The following is a 27,133-nucleotide window of genomic DNA, read 5'->3' on the forward strand; positions in this document are numbered from 1 at the left end:
CACACTAGGTTGCAAAATGGAGCTACAGGAACAAATCAGCTTATTTCTGTATATGTCTACTTGAGAGTAGCTGGAAATTCAGAGCTGGAAATAAGGTTCAATTCTCATTTTGACCAAGTCTGCCCAAATTTTGGGAAGCAACTTAAGCAAAAACATCTCTGCTCAAAAAAAATCTGTGAGTAAGAAATTATTCCTTGTACATTATCTTCTCTGCAGGAAAAAACTCAGTTTCAAGAATTTTGGCATGATTACTTTTGGTGTGGCTAATGACCTCTGTGTCACTTCCTCTATGAAATTTTCACTCTGACACCTTTATACTTGATTCATTTCCTGAACTACTGAATAATGCTAATTTTTTTTGTAAGTGAAAAGGCAAAGTTAAAGCACTGTCTACATGCAAACTTGTATCTTTCAAAAAGCTGTAAATTGTGGACTCTTCAGTCTCACAAAGATGTATTTTGCTCCTAGAAATAATTTACTTCTATTAGCTGTTATAATCTGAAAGGTTTTCCTTTTTTTTTTAAACACCAAAATACAATCAATATTTTCATAGGGTCTTTGTCAGACTCAGAACTTGCTTATTTTTATTACTTTTGTAGAAAGCAGGCAATTTTGTTATCCCCACTCTACAGATGGGAAAATGTAGCACAGATACTGTGAAGTGGCCATGCACTGGACTGATGGTGAGGCAGGGAGAGAACTTATGCCTTCAGAAGCTCAGTACAATGCTTCAACATAAACTGAGCAAAGTTATTCTTTGCCCAACATTTTTATAAGTCTGATGACAATGTGAATGGAGTAGAGATCCCTTATAAAGTAATTCTGTAGTCCATGCATCTATGAAGTGGAAAGAAACATCAGTTTAGGATAAAATTCTTCAAGCAAGCAAAATAGCACTGTAGTAAGAGCTGTACACAATTCAAACAATAGATCTTTTTTATTTTTACTTTGTCACCTTTCCTTTCTGCACATTATTTGCATTTGCATTGCTAATTGTACATCATTCTTCTAAATATCCTCTTGGGGAATAAGTATGTACTTTCTCTGTTCCCTTTTACATTACCAATGTTTAGAAGTTAGAATGTGCTCCTTTACCGACAAAAAAGTCGTTATAGGGTTCCTTCCATGCTAAGGTTGTTACTATGCTAAAATGTGCTTTATTTCAATAAAAATTATTTATGAAGATGGATGCAATGGTTTCTGCATAGACACATAACTTCCTTCCCTTAAGGAAAAACAGAAGTCACACAGCAGGGATGAATGACATAGATACTGCACAGAAGCACGGGGGAAAGAACCAGAACCATCCTTTATTTATTTGTAATAAAAAATTGAATACATTGTTTTAAATTATTTGAGTTACACAGAGGCAGGCAGGTGGGAAGAGAAGAAAGAGAGGTGGGAGAGAAGGGAGGAAAGTGGGAAGGGAGGAAAGAAGGAAAGAGGAAGGGGAGGGGGAAATAGTTTAAAGTTAGCCACTAAATCTGATCAAGGGACTGGCTTTCTAGGATGCACAGCAGAGATCTAAGGAGACATGAGGAATGTGACTTTGCTGGGGTGTTAAATGGCTTCCAGAACTGACCCTTGTCAAGCAACTACAAGCGTAGGCAGAGCAGGCGTGCAACTTCCTGCACACATCCATGGAAACAGGCTGTAAGAATCCTGTATTTGAAGTGAAAAGTTCCTTTGGGCTGTCTAGCTGACTCATTGATGGGCATTTGATCTTGCATTTTCAGCCTATATCCAGGCTTGCACTGAATAATCACATTGCTTTACAATCACAGATTTTCACATGGTGCTTTGCTAGAACATATTGGGAAGTCTTTAGTTAAGCAGCCCTGTTTAAACTGAGCAACTGCTTCAAGATTAAATTCCCCATGGATTGCATACCCCTCAATGTTACTATAAGCATTTATGTTCAGCACAGCAAGTCAGGGAAAAAAACATATACAGATATAAGGTAATCAATTAAGGGTCCTTCCTCTTAGGATGCAAATCTCTGTCATCCATTTGTTTGAGTCCTTTTCAGAGAAATTAACCACTCCTTAAAAGTGCATATTTCTTTCGAATTGCTCTAAAGGGATTCTAAAAGGATCATTTGAATTTACACATTTACATTATAGATGTCTATAACTGAATCAGAGTCTTAACAGAGGTAGCAAAGGTTGTGCTGATAATATCCTTTCTTGACTTAGTTGAGACGTTAATGTCTTGAAGGTCCTGGCTCCTTAAGCTTACCCTCAGCATGCTTATCATCCCGTGATAGCAGTGAGTTGAGCCCAGAAACTCAGAAATATTTTCAGTAAGTTGTTTTTTCCCTAATGTCCTGCTCAGAGCACAGGGTCTGGAACTGAGCAATACAGTGTCTGGTCTACCTGCAGCCTGACAGGGCCCACCCTCTTACAAGGATCTCAAAAAGACCAGGATATTGGGACACTCACCCAACTCTCAGCTAAAATCCAGCAGTTCTGCCGTTTGGGACACCAAACTTTTGCCCAAATTGACAGGAGTGTGCTGGCATCATCAGTCTGGTGGTAACCAAGGGGAAAGTCAGGTTCCTATCTAATGTAAAATAAACCTGTATGCATCATCACAGGGGGAAGGAGTAAGTTTCCTGTCTTCACCAACTCACAGTTGGACTGAAAAGCTTAGCCTCCATTTGCCTTTTATCCCCACTCCTCCTTGATGTGCTTGACATGCTTGGATGCTTCACCTTCTCTGCCTTGAGTTCCTTGCCCAGAGACAGGATGGGCATTGGGCACACAGCAGCAGCCATGACTGGGATGGCTCCTCCTGCTCCTCCCTGCCTGCCTGAGCCCCATGGCAGGCTGAGAATCAATGGCTAAAATTGGAATCCAAGCCTGGGCCATTGTCTGAGTCAAAAGCAAACCAACACAAAAAATCTCTGTGACATTTATTTCCACGTGCTGCTGACACCCCGAGAGGATTTGAACCCTGAAGATGCAGTAAAGCTCCAAGAACCACAGTCTGTCCTTTGGCTGGCTGGGCTTGGCAGCAGCCCTGCAGGGCCACACCTGCCAATCACAGCACAAGTACCCTACCCAGCCCCAGAAAAGTTTGGTTAGCTCAGTACCCTGCCAGCTTTTGCTTTCAGACCGAGCTCCATCCTCCAGCAGAGACATGTACAGCACCCCTTCTGCTCTCACATGACATAACATATGGGTGCTCTGGTGTATCACCCTCTTACTTTCTCTGTTATGGGTATCAAAAATCCTGTTCTTAGGCCTAAGCAAAATCTCCTGGCGATGCTCACAGGCTGGCTGGTGCATTTGGGTCAGAGACATTTTTTTTATCTATGTTGCTGCAGAACGTACCAAAAAGTCCCCTGGGATGTGTCAGGCTCAGGTGGTCCACTTCTAGTGAGGCTACACCCCAAATTCACTAAGTTCAGTCAACCCCAGATTGTACAGGAATACGAGTCTTGCCTGAGTTTGCCCTCAGTAGACACCAGAGCTAAAGGCCTCCTCTCACCTCTCTACTAAAAGCCTTCCAATATTTTAAGAAGAAACAGAAATCCTTTCTTGGTAAAGAGCCCCAGAAAGGTGTGCAACACGATACAGTCCCATGTGAGCAGGATTTCCTGCCTGACATCTGAATATTGCTTAAGAATTATTTAGCCTATTTTTCCTTCTAGCACGTAACATGAAGTTTTCCATTTGTTACTACTTACCAACAAGTATCATGCCTAATTTGACAAATAACTCCAGATTGAATACCTCTGCTGGAATTTTTCTTCAAAGACTACATCATTCTGGACTAGTTGTTGGAGAAGGAGAAACAACCTCCTTGACAACAGATAGAAAGGAGTTCTTAGTTCTCATTAGGAATTAAATAGATTTCTTCTATACCTGTATCATGCTTTAATCCTGGCTGGCATCATAGCCACTTGCCCACTCGCCCCTGTTGGAATGGGGGAGAAGTGAGAAGAATAAAACTGAGAAAACTTGTGGATTGAGATAAAGACAGTTTAATAAATAAAGCAAAAGCTATGCAGACAAGCAAAGCCAAACAAGGAATTTATTCACTCCTTCCCATGGGCAGCCAGGTGTTCAGCCCTCTCCAGCAAAGCCGGGCCCCATCACATGTAACAGTGTTTTGGGAAGACAAATGCCATCTCTGCAAATGTCCCTCCTTTCCTCCTCCTTCTTGCCACAGCTTTGTCTGCTGAGACACTACATGGTCTGGAATATCCTTTGGTCAGTGCAGGTCAGCTGTCCTGGCTGCATCCCCTCCCAAGTCCTTGTGCATCCCCAGCCTCCTCACTGTCACGATGGGATGAGAGCACAAAAGGCCTTGACTGTGCAAGCCTTGCCCAAAAATAATTAAAACATTGCTGTGTTATCAACACTCTTTCCAGGAAATATCCAAAACACAGCCCTATACTAGCTTCCATGAAGAAAATTAACTCTGTCCCAGCCAAAACCAGCACAACCTGTGCCCCTGAAGTTGGCTATATACATGGATGAAATTTTGTCCCCACAGATCAGAGATCAGTCGGAATTCTAGTTCCCAAAGTGAAAGGGTTGAGAATCAACCCGAGGTGAAAATTATGTTTTTCCAAGGGAATTATAAATTATAAATGGAAGAAAGCAAGGCTGAGATTTGTCTTTGAACAGAGACTTTCCTGAAGAAAATTCTCTTAATTTTCCTTTAACTATGTATATCAATAATGAATACAAGACTAGCAGTCTAGTCCCATGATACTGAATAAATTACTACTCACTGGACCATAAATCAAGTGTTTGCATAATTTGGCTATTTACAAATCAAGTCTCAGTCCAGAAACTGCTTTTTCCCAATGCACTCATTGTAGTTAAGCGAATACTTGGAAAACACACAAGATCTCATCTATTTATCAGTTTCTTTTCAAACAGCTGTTCATATCTTCAGTAAAAGGGAAGATGCAAAATGTTCTTGGACTGTATTCAAAATATGAAAATTATCATAGTAACAGTGGGAACAACAAAACCTCGTGAAGGGGATCCAGCTTTCTTTTCACTGGCTCTCAGGACACAGATGCCATTGAAATGGAGTCTCCCAGGAGGCTGTTTTGGTAGCACAAAGCCAGAGCACCTTTTCCTGGCCAAGGGATGGCTGCATATGGAGCAGCCAGCACATCTGATGGCTCGTGCTCAGCTCTGTCCTTACCTCCAAAAAACAGTCCTGCAAGTCGCTCTCCACTTCTGGAAGGACACTGGTAATGTATGCTGCTTCCCTCAAATGCTAGTTTAATGAAGGGTTTTGCTGCTAGAAAAAAGCATGCTGAGGGATTTATGGGAAATTGGGCCAAGACTTACTCCAAAGCCAGCATTGACCCGAACTCCCCCAAATGTACCTGGGGGACAGGGGGTGACTCTGGAGAGTTTCTATCTTTCCTTACACTTGGCACAGGAGTTCCACTCTGCTGAGATGACATGTTATGGGCCAGAACCTGCTCAAAGTGGGCGTGCACCCCACAACCAGAGTGTTGCAGTATGCTGCTTTTCCACTCATGTAAATGGCAGGGTAAGGACCAAGGCAAAGAGTCAGCTTGCTTGGAAGCCATGCCTCCAACCTCATTCCAAATAGATATGCAGAACCATAATATTGTACTTAGAAATATATTTGAATTTCCGTGGTCATTTTTAGATGAATAAACTGATGAGAGCCATGAAAGCTGGAATCAGCCACTGTTCTCATTTCCAAGATAAACATCTGAAAATACATTATGAACAAAATAAAGCAGACCAAGTTGCTAGCAAGGTTTCCAAGTGTAGGTGGCTTATTTTGAAGTTCCATTAATGTTTTTAAATTTGTTTTGGTGCCAGCCTGCAAAGCAAAAATATTCCAAGAGATAACATAAAGGTACATGGTCAAAGGAAGAATAAACCCATTATTCATCTACTGCAAGGCATTTGGCCACAATGAAGTAAGAGATGGAGAATGGAAAGTTGTTGACGTGTCCAGAAGATGGAGATTATTTTGTGGAACTTAGCACAAAGTTTAGTGCTATCTATAAAAAAAAAGAGAAAAGATTGCTGGGTTGTGGGAGAAGGAAACCAGCTACCCAGAAGACAGATGAAGCCTCACAGTCACAGCAATGCCATCCTGGGTTGATTGATCCAAGTTAACCAGTGTGCAGCCGTGCCCTTGGGCAGGATACACAAGATATTTACTCCTCACACCTGCAAACCTCTTTTCATCTCCTCTGGAGCAACCATAAAACCCCCAGTAGAAAAAGAATACCTAAAACTATAAGATACTAGAGGATAAGAATATTCTAATTCTGTAAAAATTCTGTGCATCAGCAGGTAATCTTCAGCTTCCAGAGCTGCCTAGGAAGTGACCCACAACTTGCACTAACAGCAGCAACCCATTCAAATCTAACTGAGGAGGAAAAAGAACTGCAAAGCTAAGGCTCAAAATGAAACGTGTGAACAGGTTATAGGAGTCCCATTGAGAAACATTCAGCATCACAAAGCTCCTGGGAAAAGAGCAGCTGACAGTACTTGAATAATACAGTTACTATTGCAATTCTTACATCACAGCTTTTCTTTAATTTCATTTTATTTCGAGAATAAAGAATTAACTTTCTTAACAAGGAATTTAAATCCAGGATTGCTGGATTATTGACTTATATTTTATAATCTTTCACAGAAATACAGGGAAAGGAATGTCCAGCTCTTTGGAATCATATGAGAGCAAAACCATAAAAAAAAGGGAAAGTTCAAATTTTGTTGAATGCCTGTATCTTGTTTTCCCTAATTATATAGATATAGATATAGATATAGATTAGATATAGATATATGTATAGATATAGATATAGATATAGATATAGATATAGATATAGATATAGATATAGATATAAAAAATAAATTACATATATGTATGATTTATTTGTCTATAGCTAAGTCAGCATTTAACTTTATAGCAACATTTAAGAAAAGAATTGTATTCATTAAACTTCTTTCTAATGTTATTGTTATGAAAAGCCACGTTCAATAATTGTGTCAGTCCTGCATGAGTGTCTCACTGCAAAACACACTCTACTCTTCTGGCTCACGTGTATGGTACTAGATACAATAAACAAATAAATTAAATAATAGCTAATAAGATTTGTCCAAATCTGATTTTGCTGCTCTTTTTTTTGATACTGCTAATCTCCAGCATCAGTTCCAGCAGAACAGCATTACAGCTGAAGATCTGTAGGTGAGAACATACTCTCAGTGTTTGATGGGGGAACACAACTCCAGTCCCTCCAGAGGTGTTAGCTGGCTCTTGCTGCCTGCTGGGAACAGCCAGATTGCCAAAGGAGCTCCTCCACCCACAGATCCTGCAGGGAATACCTGGAAGAAAACAACGGGAGGGTTCAAGAAGGGTGTGAAAGTCTGATATTTATGCAGAAATGAGTCTGTGCAAACTTCTCTGATGATAACCTCTCAAGCTTTGGCCGGCTATAATGAAGCTGAAGGCTCCCTGACTGAAGGTCTGTGCTCTCAGGGAAGCAAAGAGTGTTCCAGTGCAGCTACATAGCCTCCCATGAGGTGTACTGCACCATTGGTCCCAGTCCAGCAGCTCTCCACAGACTTTCCTTCCCTAAAATGTAGTTCAAGAAGATAATTTTCAGCTGCGCCCTGACAGTGATCCAACCTGTATATCTAAAACCACTGAGCATCAGGTGTTAGAGTTCTAATTTTTGAAAGAGTGATTGGTCAACACAGTGTTGATAAACAGAATTGCTGTGTTAATACAATATTTGGCCTCTGTCTAACTCACTAGGCCATAACCCCTCACCTGTGTCTCAGGACTGTGCAGTGGATCAAGCTCCAATCCCTCCAGTTTTCTATGGCTTTGGGGCTGTAGTGCTGGATCCTGGGGGAAGCACCCCAAGGACTGTCAGATGATGCTTTTCTGCTGAACCTTCACTGCCTGAGTCATTTGCCATTCTGTGAAGCAAATCTAAGAGGCTTGTTGAGCAGACATGGTGGAAGGCACAGCAGTAGAAGAAGGGGCAGCAGGATATTCAGAAGTTGTTTTTCTGGAGCTGAGAAAGTGTCCGAAAGGGTCCAAAAGTGGCACTTAAGATTTAGAGTAATCCCTCTGCCCTCCAGTGCCCTGAATGGACCTGCATTTGTTTGTCCAGCCTGCCTACCAAACAGGTGTCTGAATTAGTTATATTCTTTTATTGTTACAATAGTAATACTGATGTTAAAATGATCAGTGGACGTTAATTTCCAAGAACATTTTTCCAAGAATGGTTTCTGACTTCCGGTGCATTGTGCTATAAATCCCAATACCTAGCTGAATTATTTCTGGTTTACACCAGTGTAACAGAGCAGATTTTGGTCTGGATATAGCCTGATGAGCAGTAATCATATCCTTCTGCTCCCATACCACAAGCCTCATCACTCCAGCTAAAAGAAAATCTTCATTCATTTTGATTAATGTACGATTCTTGTTCAGGACTAATTTAGACCATGCAATGCTGAGAAGGTTCTAACCTGACCTTTCAAACACACCTGGGAGAGGGCTTTTAGAGAGGAGCAATTTATTTTATCTGTAGTTACCACAATTCCAATTTTGTGGAAATTTCGTGTCCACTCACATACAGTTGAACAGAAAATGAGAATTGGAAAAATGAGGTTTTAGAGGTATTTGCTCTAGAAATAGTTCAGCATTTCAAGTTCCCTACTTAAATAGTTTATATCTGCCATGCATGTGTGTTTTAGCATGCAGAGAATTATATTTCAAGCCTGAACCACAAATTTATCTCCAGTAATCATCAATCTTTGGTAAACGCAAATCTGAACTTCCATCTCATTAAAAAAAGCTGAACCCAGGTGGGGTTTTGCCTGGTTTTATGTTTCATTGTAAAAACATTGCATGCCCATATTCAGAAATACTCAGTGAACCAGCCTTTAGCAGACAAAGCTTTTTTCTAGTGGTCAGGGAAATAAGGTTCTCAAGCAAGGAGCTCAGCAAGGATGACAACTGCACTGGTTTCTTTCCTTCTTTAAAATACTTATCTTAAAAAACATTAAGACTATCAGTATTTATTGTCCAAACTAGAACTTTTTACTTATCCTAACATCTGAAGATATTGTGATTTCTAAGCTGATGCTTGGCTTACAGGTTTTCTCCATCATTTTCTAGATCACACTTCCAGCTGATAGGCAGGATTTGAGTGCTTGACTCCACTGATCTGCATCTGATATCTCTGGGGGAACACGGCAGAGTCTCTGCAGCATAACTGTATTTTCAAAATTCTCTTAGGGTCAGGGTCTTACTATTTGCCTCTGGAACCCCCAGATTCTTCCTAATAAAATGCCAGGAATATACTCTGGCACAAATTAGAACATTAACGCCCTCCCAGACATGGATACTTGATTTTTCTCACTTCTGCACAAGAAATAATATTTTGTTTTGTTGGTTTTCATGCAAAGGCTGGGATTTTAAAATTACTATCATTATTGTTATTTGAAAGGCCAAAGAAGAGAATTTTCGAAATTTTTAGGATGTGAGGGCATATATTTTCTTTAATTTATCCAGTTAATTCTGATTGGTGAAAGGTGTTTAAACGAAAGTGGAATATTTGATGGGCTTTGGAATCACAGTCAAAAGTGTGTCCCTCTTCAGTACCAGGTTAGAAGCAAGCTAGAGCAGCAAAACGTGCCTTTGCATTTCAAACACACTGAAAGGTATTCAGACCATACCACTGAAAAAGCAGAAGGATCTATGAAGAGCAAGGCTACATCCTGTGCCTTATATACCTCTTCATATGGTTGTCCATAAGAAAAAGATGTTTCAAGCCTTCTTGTGCTTGTTAATGTGGATTTTCACTGATAGAAAGTGGAATTTGTCGTCGGTAAAGGGAGTATCACTGTCATCTACCTTCTGAGACTGAAGAAGAGAGATAACTAGCTCTTCTCTGAAGAGTTTTCCTTAAGAATAATTACCCAAAAACAAGGTCTCTTGCAGGATTGACTTTTGCAGTGCTTTCTAGTCTATGGTATAGCTATACCACATCTGTATCACAGGTCAGTCCATAGAATACAGAACATTTAGTTCTAAATAAGGGCATTATTCAATTAGCTACAAATTATCAGTGTGCCATTAGTGCCAATGCTGTAAACCTGACATGCCAGAAAAATAAACTTTAGTCCTGTTCAGGTTTAAAGGTGATTTCTGGGACTTGTTTGCTGACTGTTCCTGAGACTGTGGTACACAACTTTTACTCATGAAGAGCGAGGTACCATTCATGGAATATCTGAACCACTGGCCCAGTAATCAGTTTGCGTTGAAAACACTATGTTTGTAACAATTATAAATATTTAATTCTCCAGTACATTAGTGGGGCTCTAGCTGCAGCTTTAGCAAACTGATTGTTATTGTTCTGCTCATTGTGCTGGGTCTGTGTGGCAGTGAAGTGATGCACAGAGGACACTTCCAACATTTCCTTTTATACTTTAAGGTTAAAATTAGATAATTGTGGGCAATGTCAACATAAAAATGTATTAATTATCCCCCCCCCAAAAAAATTATTGACCAAAATGCCTTATACTATGATAGTCCAACTTAAAAGTAGGTGATTTAACAAAAAACACCAATCTACCAAGGCATTTTTCTCTGTTCTGTTACTTATATCAACATTTATTTCCTTTCCTGTTGCCTTAAGAAAAAAACTCTTCTCCAAAGCACAACGTGTACTCCAGAAAAAAAAAAACCCCAAACTCTCACTGCAATGGAGAAGTAGCAGTCAGAAAAACACCATAGACCAGATTTGTGCTTTATACACATTAGTGGGAAGGATGAATGGGACAAAGAAGTCTCAAATGAATTAGATGGCCTGAGAGATCTCTCCAGTGTTCTGCCCACCAACTTATAAACATGCAACCCAGTTGCCATAGTGCAGAGATCCAATGCTAGCATATGGGCCTTATTTATTTGCACTGAGTCCTGGGGTTGTGTAAGAAGAGAAGACAGCAGTGTTCAGGTTCTTTACTCAGATCACTGATAATGCCTTCTGCTTTATCACTCTGAGTGCTAGCACACTAGCCCAGTTTTGCACCCTGAGAAGGTCTGAGCTCCTTTACATTGACATCTTGGATAAGGCAGCTGAGTGGTTCCACAGCTGCTTCACATGTAGCACCAAGCTGTCACCTCAGAAGGCAAGGAATAAAAAGGGAAATATGGCTGACATCTCAATTTCATCAGACATTGACAACACTGATCCTGGATTAAAAAAAATTATGCTTCACAGCCCTTCGTAACAAGACAACAGGAATTCCATGACCTCCTGAAAACCACTAATTTTCCATGTTGTACATACCCAGAGTACATGGAAATTTTGTGACAGTAGCATATGACAGAACTGACTTATAATGAATAAATAATGCTGTACCCACCTTCTGAAGTTCCTATAGTTCCTAAAGCTTCCAATGTACAAAAATTTACCCTTTTCTAGAGCTTTAGAATAAAGCTTCTATTTAATCTTAAATTTCTGTCTTTTAGACCATTTACCAAAGAAAAATATTCAAAACTTGCGTGGCTGATAATAGTCTTTCACTTGGGATTTTTGGCCATTGTTACTGACTTCCAGGTCTGACTGCTGAAATCTGGTTTGAGGGGAGGAAAGAAAAGAGGAGACAAAACACGGCAAAAAGCCTGGCAGGCATAAATTTTGCTTTCCAGAATGTCTGTGCTTGCAATCAGCAGCCTAAAAAGTTCTGCTATGATCATCAAGAGATGATGTCTATCAATCAGTCTTTAAACACTGTCCATTAGGTTCTCTTGTTGAGGATGTAACTGAATCTACAATTCCCTGAAGGCTGTTTTCAGTCCATTTTACAGCCAAAGGAGAAATAAGGAAAGCTCTTTTGCTTTCCAATACATTAAATGGTGTGGATCAAAGAGATTAGTATCATGGCCTAAAAAGTTATTTTTTAGAGCTATAATAGAATCTATACTGCTACTTTTTTTTCCCCCATAGAATAGTTTAAGACATAAATCAAGTCACATAGTATTGATAGTAGAATATATTTGCAGATGTCACCCCTTAGTATAAAGACTCAATTTCTAAGTGTTTTATTTTCTGGTACTGTAGGATTTTATACATTCATGCAAAATGCATTATATTATTCTCTGAGTTTAGATTTTTTCCAGATGACAGGTGTTACTTTTATGATGCCCTGAATGGAATGACAGAGTAAACTGCCCTGATTTATACTCCATTACAGCCAGTGATACTGCTGTCACGAGTGCTGCTCTTTCTCATTACACAACGTCATGCTCTCCCTTGCCTAGCAATGAAATAAGTTGCAGCATTCCCAAATGCCAGCAACACGAGTCGATTCCCATCGTGCTTGCTCATTCACCCTGGGAACTTTTCCATTTCAGACCTCGGTCTATAGCTCCTCTTACGGATGGTTTCCATTCCGTTGCCTTATCTGGGGTATACACGGTATCTCATTCTTCATTTTAGATGTACTGTTTGGAGACAAGCACCAAAACAATAAATCATGGGGCTAGGTTATTTTTAGGCCACGTTTCCGAATCAACATTGAGACTTTTTCTGAAGAACCTGCACAAGGAACTTATTGTGTGCATACACAAATAAATGACACAATTCAATGGTTTAATACTATCTGCCAAGTTAAACTACTGCAGAGCAGCTGTGTACATTTAAAATGATCCCTGGCACTTCTGAAGAGTTCATAAATCAGCAGCAACATACTTTCTTCCAATTAAGAGAGTTAAAGGAAAAAATCAGAAATTAATGTGTCTAGGACATAAATGACATCTCTACACACTTGTGAATGTGAATCTGAGGAAAAAAGAAAGAAGAAAGCACTGGTCTTTACATTACTACGATTATAATAATTTTTAAATGCCTATTTTTGTGTTTCAGTTGTTGTCAGAAGCGTTGTTTTAAGAAGGCTTGCTTGAAGCAAGCCAGTGATATTAACCCAAATCTATTGAGGAAATGAATGACAGTCACCAACGAAGCCACAGAATGCCACCAATGCCTCAAACTGAGGCTCCTTCCAATAAGAGTAACATAAGAAATACACTCTGTATGGGCAGTCACAAGTCATCTTTTAGAACTCACTCTGACAGCAATTACTAAAATACTACTTATTGCTGTAAAGAATCACATTGTCTAGTTCTACTATCCAAACTTTCCTGACAATCTGCTGGCTTCATTTGAATGTCCAAAGGTAAAGGACCTTGAGGGGAAGCCATATGAGGAGCAGCTGTGGTCACTTGGTCCATTCAGCCTGGAGGAGACTGAGGGGAAACCTCACTGCAGTTACAACTTCCTCATGAGGGGAAGAGGAGTGACAAGCACTGACTTCTTCTCTGTGGTGACCAGTGATAGGACCTGAGGGAATGGCCTGAAGTTGTGTCAGGGGAGATTTTGGTTGGCTATCAGGAAAAGGTTCTTCATCCAGAGGGTGTTTGGGCTCCCCAGGGAAGAGGTCACAGCACCAAGCCTGACACAGTTCAAGAAGCTTTTGGACAAAGTTCTTGGGCACATGGTGTGACTCTTGGGGCTGTTTTGTTCAGGGCCAGGAGATGGATTCAATAACCTTTGCGAATCCCTTCCAACTCAGGATATTCTGTGGCAAACAGCAACCACCACACAATTGCTCAGTGACTGTGCCATTGGCTCTTGCACTCTGCTATAGCAAACACTGTAGAAATGCAATGCAAAGGCAATAACAAGCATCTTTACCATCTGTAAGTCTTTACCATCTATGGCAGTCTCTTCTATTTGCACTTCTTGCAACTTCTTGCCGTCTCACCTGTGTCTTTTCACAGCAGTTATTCGGTCTCGTGCTGTAGCTGGATCTTCTTCCCAACTGTATTTGACATAGTTGTTTGTCTTTGTGACTACACGCATTAGAAATACGTTTATTTCTAGTTTAGACCTCACTAAAGGAGGCAGAAAAAAAGAATAAGTGCATTAATAAAAATATTCACATTTTTTAAAAAAACCCTCCCCAAAACGACAATGTTACGCAGAAACCAACACCCATCTGACCAAGTCACCTCCCCTTCCTCTCCAGCAGATTCTTTAGGTGTATTCCAGAAAACTCCATTCAAAGCAACCTTGCTTCTTCCCTTTCTTCACTGAATGGTGCTGGCAACAAGCCTCCCACTGCTGCAATGCTGCAGGACACACTGCTCTTGCACAGATGCAATTTGAGGAACACGTAGGTTGGAAGGGACTTCAGGCATTCACCTAGAACATCCTCCTGCTCAAAGAAGGTTTTTAGAGCTTGAAGTAGTCAACATCATGTCCTACCAGGTTTTCAATATCTCCAAAGACAAGGATTCTACAACCTGCTCCAGGGTCTGACAACTCTTTATACTGTATTGGGATTTCCTGTTTTCTAGTTTGTGTCTGTTGCCTGTTGTCCTTCTGCTCTGCACACACAAGAAGAGGACTCTATCTTCTTTATACTTTCCTGTTAGGAAGTGATTTCCAGCAGTGGGAATCACAGAAATGAATTTCATTATTACAGTTCATATACTCAAAATCTAGTATTTCCATTTAAATACTTCCTAGGATCCATAATTGGTTCTCTCCATGCTCCAGAGAAAGGATATCTCCTTTCACTCTGCTCTCTGGCAGAACTGAGAACTGATATCTGCCTAATTGCCAGAGTGTCTGGAACAGGCTTGAATCTGCTTCCTGTTAACTAGACCATTACTGCACATTTGAAACAGAGAATTGATGTAAAAGTGTGTCCTCTTGTTTTAAGCTTACAGCAATGCAAGCCATTTTTGTGGTAAACCAAGTGTGGAATGAATAAGATTTGGAAGACTGGGAGACTAGTCTGGGTCAATGCTGCTGCATATTGCCTTAATGACTCATAATATCATTTAGCTGTAACTCTTCAACCAGTGCATAAAAATCTCAGCATAATGTGATGCTAATTTAATAAGAAATAAAAGGCTGGCTTTAATACAGATTTGTAAAAGGTTTTGCAAAAATGCTGTATCATTTGATTCTTTCATGGCATTATTTCCTGTGCCAGCTGTCTCTGGTGACAATGATATGTTTGACAATTCAGACAAGGAGATTTTAGGCCTGGAAATCTCTAGGAACTGAATGATGGGACATTTCCAGCTAACAAACAGCGTAATTCTCTGGAAAGCTGACAGCCATTCAGGACTGCTATAATACACTTTGCAGGTTATTCACAGCTCACATTCATTTGACAACAAAGAATTCCCATTCTTCAGGTGAAAGTTGATTTATGTGCATAATGTGTGGATGTTATGTGGATACACTTCAGGGGGTGAGTCAGGTGAATCACACCCACCAGCTGGAAACATGCCAACACATCAACGTGTCCCTCAGGGCTTCTGTGGAGAGGATGCTGTACATTAAAAGGAATGGTTTTCATGACTAAGGCTTTCTCCCATTGCTGTACTTTTTTCCAGCCTCTGCAGGAGCAGTCAGAGGATTTGCCTCTTCCATGGTTATGGGGACAGACCAGTCATCAAGTGATATGAAAATGATTGCTATCATCTTCGTGTGGTTTTCACTCCACCTTGAATCTAGTTAACAGAAGTTCCCAGAGGGAGCATCCTGTGACCAGCAAACCAATGATGAGAAAGCTGAGGCACCTGGTAAATTCCCAGTGACAGAGAAGTGGAAAGACTCAGCATATCACTAGTACAAAAGTAGTGGACAGGGCTGAGACAAGAATTGGTCTTAGACACTTCAGTCACCACTGTTAGATCCCTTTCTCAGCTGCAGCTTGCCCAGAAAGCAAAGCCTTAGTACCCTGGTACCCCTACAACTTATCAGGCCAGATCTGAACAGCATTGAACTGATTTGCCTTGCCACAAATAGTCAGGTTTTTATTCAGCTGAGCCTAGCCCCTCCTTAATTCTAGCCAAAATGTCACTGAAATCAGAGGGCAGGTAAGGAATAGCATGGAAAGCAGAGTTCAGGTGATACATTGCTATTTATATACAAACCCGTGGTTCTCCAATCTTTGCTCGGCTGAGCCCTATAACATCAACTGTCTTCCTGCTTTTTAAAAAATTTTTACAATTCCCTGCAGTTACATCTGCCAGGATTGCAGGAGGACTCAGCTGCTTTGTTAGCCAGACAGAGAAACTAGCATCCAGAGAAATTAGTGCTCAGAGAAGATGCTGCAGGAGGCTCAAAAAACACAACCTGCTCTGTTGCCAGGCTTCGATTCCTCAAAAGCAATAGTGCAAACTGCCAGATGGTGTTTTCTGGTGCCTTCACAATTACCCACCAGAAGAGTGCTCTTTGATGTCTTGGGTAGAAAAGAGACTCTTCATCCTCCTTGTTGGAGATGTCCCCTGAAGTACCTGTGCATGCCATGCAGAGGGGAGCCTCTCCTGCAGCACTACAGAAGGGACAATGTTTAAGATCCCTGGTGCTCTGTGTCTGGGTAGTTCTGTGTAATTCTGGCTATAGGGGCTTCTCTCCTATGGCAACCCAGCTTTCTCTGTGCACAGCCTGGGAAGATGGAGAGCATGGCAATTTTTCCAGAGAGCAGGCACCTAAAACTCCACCAGATAGGTCCTCTTCTGGCCCCAGCACTTAGGAATCAAATTCCCCCTTGGGAACAAAAAAAAAAAAACAAACAAAAAACCCTACAGTTTAATGTTATAGAATGTTTCATACTTTCCAGTAAGTAAATGAGTAGGAAATGGAAGAATTTCCATTCTGGAAAGTTAAGGAATTGTTATTTGTAAATGCAAGTAATGCTGCAGAGTTTAAATTTCTGAGGAAGTCTGTGTTTATCTTGGGGAAGATAGTAAGGCTGATCTGTTTTCTAGATTTTCATGGCCCAGATGAAGTAATATTTTGCAAATGTTGTTTACAGTTTCTGTCTTACAAAGTTGTATTATGTATATTTGTATGTATACATATATCTCCTTAACTAGGCATTCTATAAGGAATCCAAATAGCATGTGAAAAGCTAAAAATGCTTTTGCAGAATATACATCTTACTTTGCCAGTAAGACTCTGACAGAGATAAGAGATTTATATTATTATTTTTATGGTCATTTTTTTCCTTTACTGTCATGGCCAACAGGTTTAAAAGACAACATTTTAGTTAAAGTACAAAATATGCAGACTTCCACATAAAGAGTAGTATGATAAAACAAAATGCTTTCAAATGATCATAATTTTGCCCAATTTAAAAAAAGGACACACTTCATAGCGGTAGAGCAGCACATGGCTAGATGGAAAGAAAATTCCACCAAGTATTTTATCAGCTGGCTGCCACTCTCTGTATGTGAGCCAATAAAAATGGAGAATTTTATTGAGAAGCAATAATTTCCTCTATATCAACTCTTGCAAGCTCTATTACATCAAACCCCAAATGTGCTCACAGAAACAAAACACCCTTTTAAATGTTTTCCCAAGATATGATGTAGCCATTCCATCTATCATTTGGACCCCATTTTAACCAAACATGCTCATATTGAGGAGGCAGAGGTCTAAACTGCAGATAGCACAGCTATGCCAAAGGACTACAAGCTTCATAAGGCTTTACATAATTTGTTTGTTTGTTTTTAATTTTGGACTTCAACATAGTGAGCTACCTTGGATGTGCTGTAGTACAGCTCTTAAAGGTAATGGCAGGAAGAGCGCAATTTTATTGAACAGCTCTTATTACACAGGGAAGGGATGTGAAAAGCTTTTCAACACAGGAAGTCATAGTCACTCCCGTTGACCAGAGGCAACACTTCAAACCAAATTAAATACAAGTGAGCTGACTAGAAGAGCACCTGCATATTCCCAGAACCACTAAGCTATTGGTCTCTGGGACCTGACCATGTGAACTAAAATGGAAGTCAAATAATTTTTGATGACCTTGGAAGGCATTAGAGCTGGCCCACAACCATTTATACCTTTACTGCAAAGCTTTGCTGATGTGCTGAATTTAAATAATCTCCCATTTTGCAGTCAGCTGAGATTGATAAGAGGTTCTCTTTGGTTTCAGCTGGCTACAATAAATAAATCCATTCGTTTATACATATTTTTTGTCCATATAAAACTGCACTAACTCTGCAGGAACTCGAAGGCCTCTGAGACCCTAGTTCAGGAGGTTGGTGGAGGACAAAGCCTGTGCTCACTGAAGCTGACTGCACCCATGGAAACCATGCAATGACCCAAGTCAGCACCACACAAATGTTATCTCACCTGAAAAACCCCATTCAGCTCTTGTTCTAACTGCTTCCCACCAAACTTCCCATCAGGAAACAGCCTCAAACCCTGACTGAGTCCTGGAACTACATGTCCTGTAGTAGCTGCTCAACAGCCAAGGTGGTGGGAAGTCACACTATATCCTAATAGGAATGAGCTTAGGAAACACTGCTCCTAGGCTCAAGAATTTACATGTTTTAACTAACCAAAGAGTAAACCCTCAGTCGCCTTCTTTCTTTAAAGCCCATAGAGGCAAGGGCACAACCTTTTTACAATATTTGTGGCCAAATATCTATATCAATCAGAAAAAAACCCTCAAATCTGGGAAAATATGCAGCGGGAAAATATGCAGCAGGAAAATGTCCTTCTTTGCCTTTTGAGCAAAAGTTTTTAATGCAGCTGAATCAGGCACCAACAAGTGAACACTAATCATGCCAGGAGAAAGAAAACAGCTGTGGACATCAATATGAACAGCCCTGCTGTGTCACCTTATTTAATGATCCACTGCTTCTTCACTTGGTATTTATCACTTTGAAGCTCAGTCCCATCCCTCAGTGATGCATCTTCCTTTCTTCTTCTTGCAGACTCAATATACATGATAATGTTCATTAATCAAAGCAGTTTTCTCCAATTCGTCTGCAGCTGGCATTCCTGTATAACAAAAAATGAAATAAACCATACAGTGGTCCCAAAATTAAGATTCCAGCAGTATAGAAGCAGAGTACTGAGTTTTCTCAAGGGTGCCTAATCTGACACTGGGGACAGGGGCATGGAGCCCTATCACTGAATCCCTGATCTGTCTTTACAAAGGCCCCCAGTGAGGTGATTTTAAGAGGTGCTGGCTCTGTTTTAGCTTGAGCCTCTATTTCAAGGTGAAATAGGTGTCAAGGAGCAGCAGCAGCCACAGTGCTGTCTCTGCACTGATCATTGTAGGTCACTGCAGTGCCCTTGGCAGGAGAGGGCAAACAGAGGGAGTGAGAGGAGCTGCCATCCCATTCTGCCTGAGAAGAGAGACACGAAAAGGAGGAGATGCTCCAAACCCTGGGCTTGGGTGTTGCTTTCTCTTCCTTTCACTAAACTGACCCATATTTAGACACACGGTGTTCTGAAGGAAAAAAGTTAAAAAAACAAAAAATTAAAAATGAAAGGAGTTTCTGCAGAAAAAAAAAAAATTGAAATGAAATATTCTCACTTCTCAAATATTTTCTTCATGTTCTTGACTGAAAACATTGCTAGGAATTTAACCTAAATCCTCAGATAGTTTCAGTCAATCCAAACCTGCATTTCAGGGAATAGAGATACCTAACATATGTCAGTGCAAGGCTGCTGACCATTTTTCCCAGCAGAATACTGGAGCTCTCATATGTCACAGAGAGCTTAGAGTATAACAAATTTCTTTTTGTTTTTAGCAATTTCCTTTCGTGCTCAGTGAATTACCCTGTCACACATTCAACAACTTGTTTTCATATTGCTACAAGGAATTCTGCTGGATGAAATTAATGTAGTAAAGTGTATTCTCAGTTTTTATTAAGCTCTCTTGGCTGAGGAAATATCAATATTTAGTAGGAAGATGGGGGAGGGAATGTAAGCACAAAGGTTTCACTTTTCTCTCTTGTATCTAAAAAAAAAATTAAAATTAAAATATTTAGTTTCTTGAATGACGGATCAATTCAGACGACTGGCCAGATTCTGCTGAGTACCAGTTGCAATCACAAAAATTTCAGGCTTGTTATGCTTTGAAGTTAACAGAGCTGACACTGTCAGTACTATAAAAAGAAACAAATAACCTGAAAGAAATGTAAAGGCCACAAATACTGTTTAATGACGTGACTTTGGAGACGCCTATGTGAGCAAAGTAATTAAAGCCCAGGCAGCAGGGAGAACAGAAAGAAAACTGAGAAGGTAATTAATTTAAAATATTATGATGCTTCTCGCTGAAAATTCTGTAGTTTTCACAACACAATAGAAGCTCAAAGTAGTGCCTTGTCCCTTCATGATGCTGATTTCTGCATGATATAGACACCTACCCAATAAAGTATATATAATAGATGAATAAAAGAAACAATTGTTTCTACTTCAGCATGATGGTGTGATGGTGAACTTTGATGGCATCCTAGTAAAACACATAACATTTATTGCTGTGATAAACTGCTCTTGAGGGAGTGATTTCCCTGCCCTCCCAGCTGGAGCTGTCGTACTGCAATGACAGAGTGGGTAAGGAAGGGACGGAACAATAGAGAAGTCAAGGAGCTGGAGCCTGACCTTAACAGAGTGGGTGGTATTTGCTGCAGTCCAGAAAAGCAAATAACTCACTCAAAGGTGATAGATTTTACTGGGGAGTGGAAATAACAAAGCTGAGAAATAAAGTGGAGCAAACATGGTATGAAAGCATATTAAAGTAATTGAAGGAGGGGATTTACTTTTCAATAGATTCAGCTAAATCAGGACAGAGAGAGAGGGAAAAGCAAAAGAGGGGTGAGAGAACAGAGTAAAGAGGAACAGAAAAAGAAAAAATAGAGAAGAATAAATAGGGGAGGGGGGAATGGAAAAAAAGAAAAAAAAAAAAAAAGCCCCAACCAAAACCAAGGCTCACAACTGCAAGGTGTTCTTGATTAAATGCATCACTCAGTGACATGTCCAAAACACACCAACCCGCTTCATGGAACACCTCGCCTGACAGCAAGGGTGTAATTGAGTAGTTGGTACTGGAAAGTTTGTTTCTGTTTCCCCTTTTTGAGACTAGAGACTGCAGGGACCTATGGCCTACAGGAGCAACATACTTCGTGGTCTCTATCTCAGCCAAGAACATGCAGGAGTAAACCCAGGTTTCAAAAGCAGATGGAAATTTTTTAAACTTTTTTTTTGCACATGAATGTGTGTAGGGCAACTACCTGTCTCTTATTAATTCTTTCCCATTGCCCTCTTTTCCTGAGCATGAGAAAGGCCAGAGTTCTCACTGATCTAAAAAATTAAGAGTTGCTACAGTGCTAGTGACTTTAATCCAGCATTTGCTGTGTGCAGACAAAACATTATATGGTTGCAATACATATGTTGGGTACTTGAAAACGTGTCAGTTTTACAAAGCTGAAATAAATCAGTGACTTGACTGACTAAAGAGTGATATTGCTCAAGGATACTCTATTTGCTTAGCAAAATATCACAGACTGACAGGAAAAAGGAATCTGACTGAAAGGAGGCATAGAAGCTCCAGTAAGTTATAGATATGAAAAGAGAATGAAAGAAAGAAAAAAAGCATAAATGTAGTGAAGTTATAAATTTATATCTCTCTTGATTTCAAAAGGAAGGTAGGAAAATTGATAAAGTATCCATGTCTATTCTGCAGGGGCTTTTTTTCCTAAAATGTGTATAATAAAATATTCTTTCACTCAATTTGAGATATTTTTATGGCTCCTGTTCATATTGCATTAAAGTGCTCCAAAACAGAAAGGTATTTAATTTTACAATGTACTTTTGAGAAGCAGATGTCTCTTTTGCCTCCATGTTAGAGAGGGGAAAACTCAGAGAAATATTCTGAGTTGATGTCAGATGGGATAGGTACACTGATAAAGCACGATGAATCTGGAAATTTCTGGATGAGAATGTGATTTGCTGGTCACTCTTTCTCCAAACTTCCTGTTTGAGTCCTTTATTATTATTACTATTACTATTATTACTACTATTATTATTACTAAACAAAGATATTGCTGGAGACCACAATATCCAAATGTCTTTAGACCAGCAGACAGGAAAGTGCTGATGCATAGGACATTGATAAGGCAGCTTATACACTAAGACATATTCAATTCCTAGAGGATAAGGACTATGAAGCAGCTGCTGGCCCCTGCAGAAGCTGTGTAGATTCCGGTGTCTTGTGGCATGAATCAAATCTAAAGATGGACTTGACTGAAGAGAATTAGTAGCAGTGTTACACACTGTGACTGGCAAATTGTCATCATCTTCAGACTGTTCTTTACCTGGGGTGATGAAAACCAGAGGCTGTACTGAAGGGGTCATCAGATTAAATGTTTCTAAGCACATCAAAAAGTTATAGCTTCTTTCTGTCTCTTCTAGACAGAATGGTAGGGCAGAAGAATTACTCATTAAGTCACATAATTAATTATAAGGATATGGCCATATACCTCTGTCTAGATACCTTGAACATTGCCATGATCATTATTTCTTTCTTAAAGCGGTGTCTCTCAAAAAACTCAGTGGCAACCGGCAGCTTTCTCATCTCACATCCTGCTCCATGGTCTCCTTTTCCTCTCCAGGCTCCAAAGCATGTAGGGAGAACCCAGTCACCTGGATGCTCTGGAACAGGCTGCAGCACCCCCACCACCAGACTATGCCACTCTTTGCATTCCCAGGGGTGGGATCCCATTCCCCAGCAGCAGACCTGGCACAAATATCTTTAAAGGAGAGAGGGTTAATGTTAGGTGGGATTAGGGGGCAGAACATTTGGGGAAGCCCAGTGAGAGCCAGGGCAAACACACCTGAGAGGTGCTGCTCCCCAGGATGCCCAGAGGCTCACGGCAAAACTTCTCACACCCTTGTCTCCATCTCCCTTTTCCCTTACCGGCCAGCTTTGAGAATCCCACCTCTCAGAATATTATCCTACGTTTGTTATTGAAATTACGCTGCAGGTCAGCAGCAGGCTCCTTGTCCTCCACTCAAAAACCATACCATGCTATCATGGTATGAACAACCTCTTCTGGAGAAGGAAAAGAGGAGAGATGTTCACAGCAGCACAAAGACATAGATGGGATGTTCAGTTCTGTGCACATCTAAGAGGAGTGTGATTTCCAGCTGTAGCAAGACACCATTTTTTTTTTGTATCTCTAGATTACATTAATGCATCTTGAGTTGCAGAGGCTGTGCTAGCAAGCTGTGCATTCATTTGTACAAACTACAGACACCCACCAGGCACAGAACTCCTGCAAGACTTCTTGCCCTTTGATCCCAACCCCAAATGGTGTGCTGCACTACACAGCATAGCTCTGTAAACAGCACCACTCAAATCTGCACTTTTTATGTCCAATTCATATAATTTTCTTTTTTACTACTATTTTAAAATATATATATACTATTTTAAAAACTACATACATTTAAAAAATATATGTACTTACATATATTTATTTATTTATTTACCAAAGTAGCTTTTATTAATGAATCCTTTATGTCTTACAACTCCTGCAGAGCTGATAATTTCATAGAAAAATTATAATAGAAGTGTCCCATGGAATGCTTTAAAACCAATTTACAATTTGTTTTTTGTCTTTGTACACAGTCATACAAAGACTTTGAGTGTGCCAGTTGTTTGAACCAAGTTCTTTTCATCTTTTCATCTGTACCAGAACCAAATCTGCACCCAGTCTGAGCTGCACCAATAGCTGTGACTACTTAGGTAAGTCATATAATACCGTCCTTTCCAGCAAAAAAGCACTTTTCTGTGGAAGAGAGACATAAATCTCCCCAGAGAGTGAATTTCAAACCTCTGGCCTGCCGGATTGCCTGAATGCTTGCTGAAAGCAGACATAAAATAAAGAGCCTGCATTTAGGAATGGCACGGATGGTTGAGGCATTTCCTTCTCTCCTCCTACTCGGCTTGCTCCAGGTATTGTTCAGCCTTGGATACACTGACTATCTCAGGGAACTTTTCCTCTCTGATCTGGGCTGGCAAAGTTGTTCTGGGCTCTGGTCCCTCAGCAGGATCCCCTGGAGCAGAGGGTTCTGCAGGTAAGATTTCAGTAAGACACAGCCCCTTTTTCTCAGCCACCTGTCTTGCAGGCGAAGGCTCATCATGGCTGGGTAATTTTGCCTTCTTGGTGTAAGGGGGACACATTTCTCTATCAGAACCACTACACTGAAGCCAGTTCACTTTTAATATTATTTGTGTGCATATGTTCAGTAGGTCCCTGTGAATGCCACAGTGAGACGGTGATAGAAAGTACGTATAAACCAAAATACTCAAAATAAGTAATTTTTCATAATTCAATATGACATCCTTTCTTTAATTTAAACCTAATCAGGGAATAAGAAACTAAAAACAGCTGTAAGCATTCACATTACATCTCTCCAGGGAAATGTACATAAAGTTAGGATTTGTTTTCACCCAATGGAAATTTTGCGATTTCACACAGCCACTCTTTTTGTTTAAGCTGCTTCTTTATTACATTTTCCATAACAGAATTTACAGTCTCCACAAAATAAAAAGCAATTCCACAGCATTTTCCTTGCCTTACCTTCTCCCGCTCAAAACATGAAAAGATTAAACACATAAGTGTTTCTAGTAATCTGGCTACCTCAGCCATAAATTCAACAGGCAGGAAAGATTTCTTTTTTACCTCAGTAAGATGTGCCTGGAAACTGTGCATGGGCCAGCATGATACACATATTTTTTGTTTTGTTTTGTTTTTTAACAATTCGGACCATAAATAAGCTTTTAGGAAACCACATCGAAAGGCGTTTTAAAGCTCTCTTCTCCCACGTACATCAATCCTGGCCAGCAGTGCAGAATTAAAGTGCATGGTGAGCTCAGAAGCGAACACTTCCAAAGCTTAAAATGTTCCACCGAGCATTCCAGTAGGGAGAGCACGAGGGAATGCGAGCCCTCCCAGCACAAAAGGACACGGCCCCCAGAGCGTGGCCATCCAACAATTCCTCAGCTGCTGAAGGGAGCAGAGAGGGGCTGGTGGCAGCCTGGAACAAGCAGCAGCCTGTGTGCTCTGCATCCAGCGGGAAGCAATAATCTGATTACAGCCCTCAGTCCCTCTGAAAGCTGGTCGCTAATGGAAGTTTTAAGAAAAGTGCTCTGCTGCTGAAGCTCGCTCAAATAAAGTGCACAGTATTTGGGAACAGCGATGCCTCATGAGTCCAAAGTTAATGCTAGCAACAGCCTCTTAATCTGTACTTAATCATCAGGCAGAGTGAAAGGCTGACCCAAGGCAAAGTTTAATGATCAAGGCTGGCAATTAGAGCTATTGGTAGCAATTAGTTTTTCTGCAAATGTGCTTTCCATGATGGGAAATGTAACTATTAAATTTCCAGACATTTTAAACTACATTTTTAATTACATTTTTAAAAATGTGACATTATCATCTATAAATACTGCATGAGACCATTACCTGAAGTTAAATGCAGGAGTAGGGGAGAGATCTTGCAGAAAAAGGCAGAAGAAACAGTTGTGACATTTGGCTATGATCACAGAAAACTTCAGTGTTTTCTTCACCTACAGGAGGAATTTAGGGAAAATAAATTTCCCTCACAACAAAAGACCTTGTAGAGGAAGGAAATCAGAGTGTTACAAACTGGCATCACCTGAGAGCTGATTGCCAAGAGTGGCACTGTCCAGGTTTAGCAGAGGACAAACACAGGTCTTGCCAGACTAATCCCCCAAAGCAAGTACCTGCTGAAGTTACAAGTCCATGTGCTCGTACTTCGAGATGTGGGACCTAGGAGACTGACTTCCAATGCCTTCGGTGCAAGGCAGAGGGAATTCTGCAGCCACTGACTTTCAGGGGAGCATCAACTATGGCTGAATGCTCCTCTCCATACCCAGAGGTGCTGGCTCCTCAGGGCTGCAGCCAGATTACACCAAGGCTTTGAATTTCTGACACCCTCAGGGGAGAGAGTGAGGGATGAAGATGTCCCTCGCACTTGGCAGGACTAACAGCACCCCACTGTCCTATGCCAGTGTGATGAAATCCTCCTGGAAGCCACTGGAGCAGCATCGTGTACCTCTTACCATACACCTGTAATAGTAATGTTGAAACTGAAGTGTTGACGTGGACAAAAATGTGCTTGTTGGTTGGAGTACAAGAAAGCTGTGGGAGGAAGTGGGAAACAGGCAGTGAAGGAAAACAAGAGAAAGATGCCAGCTAAGAAAGGCCTGGCTTTGCCCTGTTTTTAACAATTGCCCAGACAGTATTTTAGGTTTTATATACATGCATCATAAAACTGGTGAATTTTTCTTCTGTGTTTTTGGAACCTTCTTTTGTGTTTTTTGTCTTTTTGTTTTGTTTTTGGGGTTTTTTTTGGCTTGGGTATTTTTTTTGTTGTTGTTGGGTTTTTTTGTTTTTTTACCGGCAGCAATTACATATTTAATTCTAAAGGAATATGAAAAGGAAAAAGAAATGGAGAAATATGAAAAGTTGGCACTCTAAAGCATAGTTTCCATGACCATTAATATATGCCTGATGTATACAGAATAGCAAATTTGGACTTGAGGCAAGAATTCATGGTCTCCTAAAATACAGATTATCATGTCTTAAAGATGTAGTCTGGAAGAGTTAGACTTCGAGTTAGCAAAGACAAAAGCATTTTAAAAATTCAGATAGCACAAATGCATTTTTAATATGGTAGTGCATAAGCTGGAAAATACTTCTGATCTATATAATCAAATTAAATTATTCTTAAATTAATTTGGAATCTATCTAGGTTCCAGAATTTTTCTTAAGAAAAATATGTACACTAGTACATATATATAAGACAGGCATATTCCTGTGTATGATATACAAACATTTATAATACTTTTAAACCACTACTGATAAATCAAGGTAGCTCTTCTCAAAAATCCTAATATCCATGTACCCCATGTAGTTCAAATCAGGACAAGCCAAACCAAATACTATTCATGAACAAACACAGGTACATGCAATTCTTAAAACTAGTTTTATCTATTATTTGGACATTCCCTCTTGTGTGGGTGATTGTTTTCTCTGTTTGTGTTTTCTCTTTTTTGCTTTTTTTTTTTTTTTTTTTTTTTAAGCCTGGAAACTGCCACAGAGAAGTCTGGCAGCTATAACCTCCAGCTAACTACTAGCAAATGCTAACATGCTGTAAAGTGGAACATTTATACAAGATCCATCTGGTGCATACAAGTAGGAATCCAAGATTTAAAGCCATTACATTGTGCATGTGCAT

At 40.2% G+C, this 27,133-nt stretch overlaps 1 long non-coding RNA gene across 5 annotated transcripts in view; it reads right to left on the reverse strand.

The window, feature by feature from the left end:
* Positions 1 to 1,283: 1,283 nt before the first annotated feature.
* Positions 1,284 to 27,133, reverse strand: part of LOC106857720 (uncharacterized) — a 38,957-nt gene continuing 13,107 nt past the window's right edge. The window contains exons 2-5 of one of the 5 annotated variants that reach the window (XR_015803155.1): positions 25,336 to 25,439; positions 18,700 to 18,862; positions 13,806 to 16,612; positions 1,284 to 7,346 (exon numbers count right to left, since the gene is read on the reverse strand). This is a non-coding gene — a long non-coding RNA (uncharacterized LOC106857720). The remainder of the gene's footprint in view (positions 7,347 to 13,805; positions 16,613 to 18,699; positions 18,863 to 25,335; positions 25,440 to 27,133) is intronic. The other 4 variants (XR_015803156.1, XR_015803154.1, XR_015803153.1 and 1 more) reach the window with 4 other exon arrangements.

This window comes from Sturnus vulgaris, chromosome 4, assembly GCF_052056855.1.
Source record: "Sturnus vulgaris isolate bStuVul1 chromosome 4, bStuVul1.hap1, whole genome shotgun sequence".
NCBI lineage: Eukaryota > Metazoa > Chordata > Aves > Passeriformes > Sturnidae > Sturnus > Sturnus vulgaris.